The 10,077-nt window shown below is 51.7% G+C and overlaps 1 long non-coding RNA gene across 1 annotated transcript; it reads right to left on the reverse strand.

Moving 5' to 3' along the window:
- Positions 1-2,367: 2,367 nt before the first annotated feature.
- On the reverse strand, positions 2,368-7,259 carry LOC114229565 (uncharacterized). Its single transcript, XR_008554931.1, has 3 exons — positions 7,092-7,259; positions 5,206-5,435; positions 2,368-2,451 (listed from the first exon to the last, which is right to left on the reverse strand). It is a non-coding gene; the product is annotated as an uncharacterized LOC114229565 (long non-coding RNA).
- Positions 7,260-10,077: the final 2,818 nt, after the last annotated feature.

The following is a 10,077-nucleotide window of genomic DNA, read 5'->3' on the forward strand; positions in this document are numbered from 1 at the left end:
AGAGGTAGGTGTCCTTGACTGAGAATTGAACCTGCCACCTTTAGTGGTGCCCAGACAGACACTCCTGAGTCACACCAGCCAGGGCAAACTTATATAGGAATGGTGAAATAAAACAATTAAAAACGAATTTAAAAAGTCAAGTAATTATGGAGACTACCCACCCGGTGTGGCTCCGTGGTTGAGCGTCAACCTATGAACTAGGAAGTCACTTTGATTACCGGTCAGGGTACACGCTCGGGTTGCCTGCTCGGTCCTCAGTGTGGGGCCTGCAACAGGCATTGACTCACCTCTAACAGATAAACAGCTGAGACCAGAAGCCAGGGACCCCAGAACACAGTCTGGCTGGGTTTTTCACACCCTCTCCCATTCTGCCTTGTTCTGCCCACACCTTCAGGAATGCACATCCAGCACTTTCAGGAATGCAGACGACAGAGCAGACTGGAAGGTGAGGGACTGGCCGCCCAGAATCACTAATACAGACCTATCAGGCGCCATCAGTCCGTCCTCCAGGCCCCACTGATACCCCGATTCTGGTTTAAACTTCAGCCCTAACATGGAGGACACAGAGCTCAGAAGCCCCAGAATTTGGTCCCTCTGCCTAAATGGGCTGGAAACCCAAACAGTGCAGTCAGTTCCGTTTCTGTAGAAAAGGGCTCTTATACCAAGAAATGGCCCTGTTGTGGCCCCATTTGCTGATCCTCCCTTCTCAGAACAGTGACTGGGGGTTCCTTTACCCGTGTGTCCTGAGCTGACATTCTCAACTTCCTGATGATCAGACTCAAGACTCAGATAAAGAACTTGGGCCGAAACCAGTTTGGCTCAGTGGATAGAGCGTCGGCCTGTCGACTGCAAGGTCCCAGGTTTGATTCCGGTCAAGGGCATGTACCTTGGTTTCAGGCACATCCCCAGTAGGGGGTGTGCAGGAGGCAGCTGGTCGATGTTTGTCATCGATGTTTCTAGCTCTCTATCCCTCTCCCTTCCTCTCTGTAAGAAATCAATAAAATATATTTTAAAAAAAGATTAAGGAATTTTTCGTGACTTTCTGTTTAAAATCTATGCTTTCAGGGCAACACACAACACCCTTTTATTCCTGGTAGTTCACTGCCTTCACACACTAAGAATTAACGAAATGAATACATACAAATGAACCCATCAAAATTCCCCAAGATCCACTAATCTACCCCTTCTCTTTGTCTCTTAATTTCCTCTATATTTGGTTGCCATCACATCTAACATTATTTTTGTTGATAATCCTCACCCAAAGATATTTTCCCATTGGTTTTTTTTTCCTTTATTTTTAGAAAGAGTGGAAGGGAAGAGAGAAACGTCAATGTGAAAAAGATACATTGATTGGTTACCTCTCGTACATGCCCTGACCAGGGCCGGGGATTGAGCCTGCGACCGAGGTACATGCCCTACAGCAGTGGTTCTCAACCTTCCTAATGCCACGACCCTTTAATGCAGTTCCTCATGTTGTGCTGACCCCCAAACATAAAGTTATTTTCGTTGCTACTTCATAACTAATTTTGCTACCGTTAATGAATCAAAATGTAAATATCTGTGTTTTCCGATGGTCTTAGGCTCTACCCCCTGTTGTCCGCCTAAGACCATCGGAAAACACAGATATTTACATTTCGATTCATAACAGTAGCAAATTACAGTTATGAAGTAGCAACGAAAATAATTATGTTTGGGGGGTCACCACAACATGAACTGTATTAAAGGGTCGCGGCATTAGGAAGGTTGAGAACCACTGCGAGGCTGGAATTGAACCCAGGACCCTTCAGTCTGCAGGCCAATGCTCAATCCACTTGAGCCAACCAGCTAGGGCCGACATTATTTTTATGATTTGTGATAATGAAAGAAGAAACAAAGAATCAATGCTTTCAGGAAAGAAGCCCAGCACCTCAATTCTCATGTGAATTGGGGGCCACGTAGTAATCAATTTCCTGGGCATCCTGAAGACTACCCACATCATGTGTGGAGTTCCCAGCACAATGCCCAGGACACAGTGCAGCCGCACACAGCTGGCAGCACATAGTAGATGCTCAATAAATATTGCTTTCATGGAAGGAACATCCTACCAAGACCATTCCAAATCATGCAGACCCTCACCAGCCACGGGGAGATCTATGACTCATCAGAAATGCCAGGGAGATCATAGCAGCAGAGGAGAACCCTTAGAAGATAGAGGAGCGAGATCAGAGTGGAGCAGGAAGGATCTCTCTGGGATGAGAGAAATTAACCTGGGTTTCTCAAAATCTTTCCCATTCAGGCAGAGCTTCCCAAACCACATTTCAAGGTCTAGCTTCCTCCTTGACTTATGGACCTGTAACCTGCACCACCTGCTGCATTCATTCCCACGTACCTGGGTAGATGTCTCCTGTCCCTTCACATCCCAGGTCTCTTTGCTCCAAAAATGTCAGCAGGTTCAATTAGCGACATTGAGACCTATTTTAAAAAAGGATGGGAACATGACTTTTATGGGGTATAATTTTCAATCCAGTACTTTGTTCAATAGAGAACAGAGATCATTATAGAAGGTTGTAGGAAATTATTTCCCCAAACACTATTTCCTGATTGCCCCTTTTAATTCCTGGATCCTTAATTCCTCTTTCCAGCATTACTGAATCAAAAAAAAGGAATGGAGGCTGGTTTGGCGCAGTGGATAGAGCACTGGGCTATGGACTGGAGGGTCCTGGGTTTGATTCCAGTCAAGGGAATATGCCTGGGTTGCAGGCTCCATTCCCAGTAGGGGTGTGCAGAAGGCAGCCGATCTCTGAAATCGTAAATCATTCTTTGAAGCAATCAAGAAGGCTATACTCTCTTTTTCAGAACTTGTAGTTCTGGGCCACATGACAATTGTGTGATTTCATGAAATTTTTAATGCCACATCACGATAGGACCTAGCCCTAGCCGGTTTGGCTCAGTGCATAGAGCATCACCCATGGACTGAAGAGTCCCAGGTTCAGTTCTGGTCAAGGGCATGTACCTCAGTTGCAGACTCGATCCCTGGCCCTGGTAGGGGTGCACGAGAGATGCAACTAACCCTTCCACGCTCTCTAAAAATCAATGGAAAAATATCCTCAGGTGAGTGTTAACAACAACAAAGGATGGGACCTAAATATGAGCTGTTCCTCTTCACTGATAACCCAGGCCAGACCCCACCTCCAGTGGGAATCTTGGTACCAACACCCCCATGTGGGTCTGTCAGAGGGAACCTTTTCACTGCTTGCAGGTCATTAGTTCATAGTGGGAATCCTTCATGTCTCATCAGGAGGGACAGCATGGAGAGAAGCTCTGCGATGAGAGCAACACCCAAAGAGCTGGCTGTGACCTCACTCACGTGAGGAAAATAAGGAACAAAATACACTGGTGAACGGAGTGGACCCAGAGACAAGGAAGCATGGAACTCCGGAGGGGGAAGGGGGTGGGAGGCAATCAAAGACCTTGTATGCATATGTGCCTAACCCATGGGCACAGACAGTAGGGGGCTGAAGGACTGGGGCGGAGGATGGGCTGGAGGGGGGAAAAGGGGGATATGTAATACTTTCAGCAATAAAGACTATTTCTTTAATGAAAAAAGTCAACAACAGATTTGTTTACAGGGCTATCGGCGTAAACAAGTAAACGCGTGCAGATCCTAAATCCACCAATTGTAGGAGGAAAAGCGCACACAGCCTGGGACCCTGAACAGAACCTTTTACCTGCTGTGGGTCAAGCGCGGGTGTGGCCCGATTCCCCCTCCCAGTCCGGGACAGGTGTCCGCCTGGCCAGCGGCCGTGAGGAGCAGAGGAGCTCGTACCCAGGTGTTTCCCGTGCCCTTGACGGCCAACAAGCCTCCCGGACTGCCCTTGGGCGGCCACCAGACGGCGCCCAGCAGCTCTCCCGCCCTGGCCCTCCCCCCTCTGCCCGAGAAACCCTAGCGGGCTGGACCCGGGCCGCGCAGAAGCTAACCGACCGGCGGCCCCAGGTGTTAGGAATAAAGGCTTGGCTCCCCGCCCCCCCGCCCCCCCAGTGGTAGAATTTTCTAGGACTGGCAAAGAACAGCACGGTGATCCCGGGGTGGGAGCCCCACAGCTCACCCCAGAGGACACACTGCCTTGTGGTCCTGCTCCTGCTCGGGGTGGTTTTCTAAGGAGTCCAGTCTGCATCTTGAGAAAGTGCCCCGAAGGCGTCCGCACTGCCCTTCCCCGCTTCCATCACAGTCCCAGGGACCTGGAGTGCTGAAAGGGCCACCGCTCCTGACTGTCACAGGAGAGCCAGGCACAGTGAGCTCCTACGGGGAGACCAGGCAGGAGCCTCCTCTTGCCTGTCCTGGGGGGGGGGGGGGGGGGCACCCCTCCCGCAGGGGCCACACCTCGAGCTCCAGCGCCAGCACGTGGGCTGCGATCCTGCCCCTGCAAATCCGGCAGAGCAACCTGTTACCGCCCTGAGCCAAGGGCTGTGCTCCGTCCTCACAAAGAAGTTCGGGCCGATGCTGGCCTCACCTTAACATCACATTAAACCCCGAGACCAACCCGGCCAACAGCCTGGGGAGGGCGCAGGTGATGATGTGACGTTTACTGAGAGCCCAGCCGACAAGCATGGCTACCAGTTTTGCATCTCAGTGTTCAGTGTGCACACAAACCCCTGTGCTCCAGCCGCACTGGGAGCCCCCGGGTCCCCCGCTCGGCTACGGGCCCTGTGACCGGCACCGCTAGCCCGTTCCCCGGCGGAGGCGGAGGCCGGCCTTCAGGGATGGCCTCAGGCCTGGCCCAGCGCACAGGGCTTTTCCTCAGAAGGGCCGCAAGTCTCACTCCAAATTTGGAAAACAAAGAGCTGAAACACGGGTAACCAGGGAAGACTTCCACCTTATTGGCCCTAGGATTTGAGGTTTCCTCTGGGCCCGGAGTGCTGGTGACATGGACAGGACTGATAAAGGCGTCTTCTGATTTACAACATACAACACATGTGATCTGTTCCTCACACTTGGAACGTAGGCTCCTAATCTATGGCAATTACCTAATTTAAAGGAAGGGGTGGACCTTTGCCACAGCCCCCAGGGGAGCTGCAAGTCACATGAGCCAAGATGGCGTCTGCCACTTCCTGTAGGCCAAATGGCGGCTGCCTAAACTCTGTTCATTGACAGGAAAATTATTGCTTATTTACACACACACACACACACACACACAGCCGCAGTGCTGGGCCTGAACCCACACTCACCTTCAGGTCACAGGCCAGCCCAGATCAAGCAGCGACGACAAAAACAAGGCCTGAGGCGCCTCAGGACGCGATGGGGCCTCGGGAGGGTGTCTCCGGACTGGGGTGGGTCGCCAGGACCCCAGAACAGGGAGAGGGTATGGACTCTCCGGTGCCGGTGGGGCCACTGCCCCCAGGAGCTTAGGAAGCGAGGGGGCGGCACAAACCCAGCTCCCGGAAGAACTTCAATGGCGCTGGACAGGACGGAGTTCATGAAAAGGTAAAAAAAAAAAAAGTAAGAAAGAAACAGAACCTACTCAAAAGTAGTCACTAGCTCTGGCCGGTTTGGCTCAGTGGATAGAGCGTCAGCCTGCGGACTGAAGGGCCCCAGGTTCGATTCCAGTCAAGGGGACGTAACTTGGTTGCGGGCACCTCCCCAGGTGGGGGTGTGCAGGAGGCAGCTGATGGATGTTTGACTCTCTATCCCTCTTCTTTCCTGTGAAAAATCAATAAAATATATTTTTAAAAAATGTCTCCACTAGCGGACCAAAAGCAAAAGAGCCAGGGTAGGGAGCAGCCTGGCCGCCATTTAAAACACCAAGGGAGGCGCCCGGGTCCTGGAGAGCCGGCTGAGGGGCTGGAAGGCACGTTGGGACCAGCAAACCCAGCTCGACGGACGCAGGCGGGATGGTGACTGAGCGCAGGTGACACTAGGGAGACGGCAAGTCGGGCCCCGCAGCGAGGCCTTTCCTCCCTCTGCCGCCCTCATCGCCCAGCTTCAGGCTGCAGACAAAATGGCGCTGGGCTGCACAGGGGGGCGTCCCGAGGGCGGAGCGTACGGCCCAGGGGGCGGGGCCTGGGAATGGCCGGCCGCCGCTGGTTGGAGGAAAAGCCCGGATAGGAGCGAGGCCAGAACGGAGGTGAGCTATGGGGCGTGGCCTAAGGGACCAGGCATGCGCAGTTACGAGGAGGAAGGAAGCCTGAGGAACCCGGCTGTGGAAGGGGCTGGGGGCGGGCCCTGAGCTTCGCAGGGATTTGCCGGCAGAAATTCTGTTCCCTGGGTCTGAGGCGGCGGCGGCCTTCCCACGCGCGCTGGGGGTCGAGGGGGAGAGGGAAGAGCAGGAGCAGGAGACGCCTCTGGAGTCCTGTCCATGTCACCAGCACTAGTGGGCCCACAGGAAACCTCAAATCCTAGGGCCAATAAGGTGGAAGACTTCCCTGGTTACCCGTGTTTCAGCTCTTTGTTTTCCAAATTTGGAGTGAGACTTGCGGCCCTTCTGAGGAAAAGCCCTGTGCGCTGGGCCAGGCCTGAGGCCATCCCTGAAGGCCGGCCTCCGCCTCCGCCGGGGAACGGGCTAGCGGTGCCGGTCACAGGGCCCGCTGCCGAGCGGGGAGCCCGGGGGCGCTCCCAGTGCGGCTGGAGCACAGGGGTTTGTGTGCACACTGAACACTGAGATGCAGAACTGGTAGCCATGCTTGTCGGCTGGGCTCTCAGTAAACGTCACATCATCACCTGCGCCCTCGCCCTCGCCCTCCCCAGGCTGTTGGTCGGGGGTTACCTAGACTTGTGAAGTAAGAGTGCACTTGCCCGTCCTGTGGGCCCGCTAGTGCTGGTGACATGGACAGGACTCCAGAGACGTCTTCTGATTTACAACATACAACACATGTAATCTGTTTCTCACACTTGGAACGTAGGCTCCTAATCTATGGCAATTGCCTAATTTAAAGGAAGGGGTTGACCTTTGCCACAGCCCCCAGGGGAGCTGCCAATCACATGAGCCAAGATGGCGCCTGCCACTTCCTGTAGGCCAAATGGCGGCTGCCTAAACTCTGTTCATTGACAGGAAAATTATTGCTTATTCACACACAAACACACACAGCCGCAGTGCTGGGCCTGAAGCCACACTCACCTTCAGGTCACAGGCCAGCCCAGATCAAGCAGCGACGACAAAAACAAGGCCTGAGGCGCCTCAGGACGCGATGGGGCCTCGGGAGGGTGTCTCCGGACTGGGGTGGGTCGCCAGGACCCCAGAACAGGGAGGGGGTACGGACTCCCCGGTGCCGGTGGGGCCACTGCCCCCAGGAGCTTAGGAAGCGAGGGGGCGGCACAACCCCAGTTCCCGGAAGAACTTCAATGGCGCTGGACAGGACGGAGTTCATGAAAAGATAAAAAAAAAAGTAAGAAAGAAACAGAACCTACTCAAAAGTAGTCACTAGCTCTGGCCAGTTTGGCTCAGTGGATAGAGCGTCGGCCTGCGGACTGAAGGGCCCCAGGTTCGATTCCAGTCAAGGGGACGTAACTTGGTTGCGGGCACCTCCCCAGGTGGGGATGTGCAGGAGGCAGCTGATGGATGTTTGACTCTCTATCCCTCTTCTTTCCTGTGAAAAATCAATAAAATATATTTTTTAAAAATGTCTCCACTAGCAGACCAAAGCAAAAGAGCCAGGGTAGGGAGCAGCCTGGCCGCCATTTAAAACACCAAGGGAGGCGCCCGGGTCCTGGAGAGCCGGCTGAGGGGCTGGAAGGCACGTTGGGACCAGCACACCCAGCCCGACGGACGCAGGCGGGATGGTGACTGAGCGCAGGTGACACTAGGGAGACGGCAAGGCCCACCCCGCAGCGAGGCCTTTCCTCCCTCTGCCGCCCTCACCGCCCAGCTTCAGGCTGCGGACAAAATGGCGCTGGGCTGCACAGGGGGGCGTTCTGAGGGCGGAGCGTACGGCCCGGGGGGCGGGGCCTAAGACTGGCCGGCCGCCGCTGGTTGGAGGAAAAGCCCGGATAGGAGCGAGGCCAGAACGGAGGCGAGCTATGGGGCGTGGCCTAAGGGACCAGGCATGCGCAGTTACAAGGAGGAAGGAAGCCTGAGGAACCCGGCTGTGGAAGGGGCTGGGGGCGGGCCCTGAGCTTCTCTGGGATTTGCCAGCAGAAATTCTGTTCCCTGGGTCTGAGGCGGCGGCGGCCTTCCCACGCGCACTGGCGCACTGGCGGTCGAGGAGGAGAAGGAGCAGGAGGAGGAGGAGGAGGAGGAAGAGGAGGAGCAGGAGGAGAAGGATGTGTTCTGGGGAGGTGAACTGGCTGCGGAAAACAAGCCGGAAGAGCGTTTCCCAGTGTATTCCTCCAAACTAGCACCTACTGCGTTTTGAACACCGTGCCCCCGCTAGGTGACCATGGGAACGGCAATAGCAGTCATGTAAACATCTTCTTACCGAAAACGCTGCTTGAAAGTTTACCGAAATGTTCACGTTTACCCAGAGAGAGGCACCGTTGGAACAGTAATGAGAGACCATGATGTAGCCGTCCTTTTGGACTTCTTTTTAATAATGTGTGACCCTTCACCTTTGATCCTCTGACATGCATTACTTTGGTCACCATTTCATTTTTACATTTCATTTCATTTTTTAATTTTGGTGTGCAAGCTCTAAGTGTAACATGCTGATTTTCTCAGAGAGATCCCTTTGAGCAATAAAAAATTAAAATAAAATTATTTTCCAGCCCAGCCTACATGGTTCAGTGATTTGAGTGATTGAGTGCAGACCTATGAACCAGGAGGTAACTGTTTGATTTCTGGTCAGGGCCCTTTCCCAGGTTGCAGGTTGGATCCCCAGTGGGGGTTGCAGCCAACGGTTGATTCTCATCATTGATGTTTCTTTCTCTCTCTCCCGTCCTCTCTGAATAAAAATATTTTTTAATAAAAATATATTTTAAATATATTTTAAACATTATTGTCCAGATTTAGAAATGCTTCTTTGTGTTATGCTGGTGAAGTAAGGCAGCCAAAGCAAGATAAATATCGTGTTTTCACTTAAATTCTTATATCTAGAATCTAAAGAACAAAATAGACAAAACTGAGAATCCGAAATAGAAATATGAAGATTGGGAGTGGGAAGGGTTGAGGAATGGAGTGAAAGAGGTCATAGGGGTTAAAGAATAGCATAGGGTATACAGTAATATAATCAGTACAGATGGTGGGTCCTGGAATTACCCATCAGTGGGGACAATTTATAAGAATATGATTGTCTAATCACTATGCTCTATACCTGAAACCAATACAAAACAATATTAAATGTAAACAGTAATTGAAAAAAATTAAAAGTAAAGAAATGCTCGAGTGTCTTTCACATCTGTGAACAGCTTTGCTTCCTGCCCATTTTAAGTGACAGTGCCTATCAGTTTTATGGTGAAAGTTTAGAGTGATGTGAACCACTTCTGTTGGAAACTATTTGATTTCCTCTTAACAGCTGAAAAGATTTATGTAAAAAGCTATTTATTTCAGTACAGCCAAGACTCAAAAAAGACTTAATTCCACAGCCTTTTATAGGGACTCAACATGTGATATGAGACGTGGAGATCTAAGGCAGGTGACAATGAGGTCAATAAACATTGCTTTAAAAAAAAACTTTTAAAATTGTTACAAATTGAATTTTTAGGATAATTGTGTTTTTTTCTTAATATATTTTAATTGATTTTTTACAGAGAGGAAGGGAGAGGGATAGTCAGAAACATCGATCAGCTGCCTCCTGCACACCCCCCACTTGGGATGTGCTCGCAACCAAGGTACATGCCCTTGACCGGAATCGAACCTGGGACCTTTCAGTCCACAGGCTGACGCTCTATCCTCTGAGCCACACCGGCCAGGGCTAGGATACTTGTTGTTCTATACCATATTTGGAATAAATTACCCTCAAATCGGGATATTTGAGATTTTCCTCCCAAGCATATGCTGTCATTTCCCCACAAATAAATTCTTAAAAGAGCAAAGAATGTAAAGGCCTGTGTGGCTCAATGATTGAGCATCAACCTACGAACCAAGAAGTTACTGTTCCATTCCAGTCAAGGTCACTTACCTGGGTTGTGGGCTCAATCCCCAGTGTGGGGAGTGCAGCAGGAAACATCAT

This window comes from Eptesicus fuscus, chromosome 21, assembly GCF_027574615.1.
Source record: "Eptesicus fuscus isolate TK198812 chromosome 21, DD_ASM_mEF_20220401, whole genome shotgun sequence".
Classification (NCBI taxonomy): domain Eukaryota; kingdom Metazoa; phylum Chordata; class Mammalia; order Chiroptera; family Vespertilionidae; genus Eptesicus; species Eptesicus fuscus.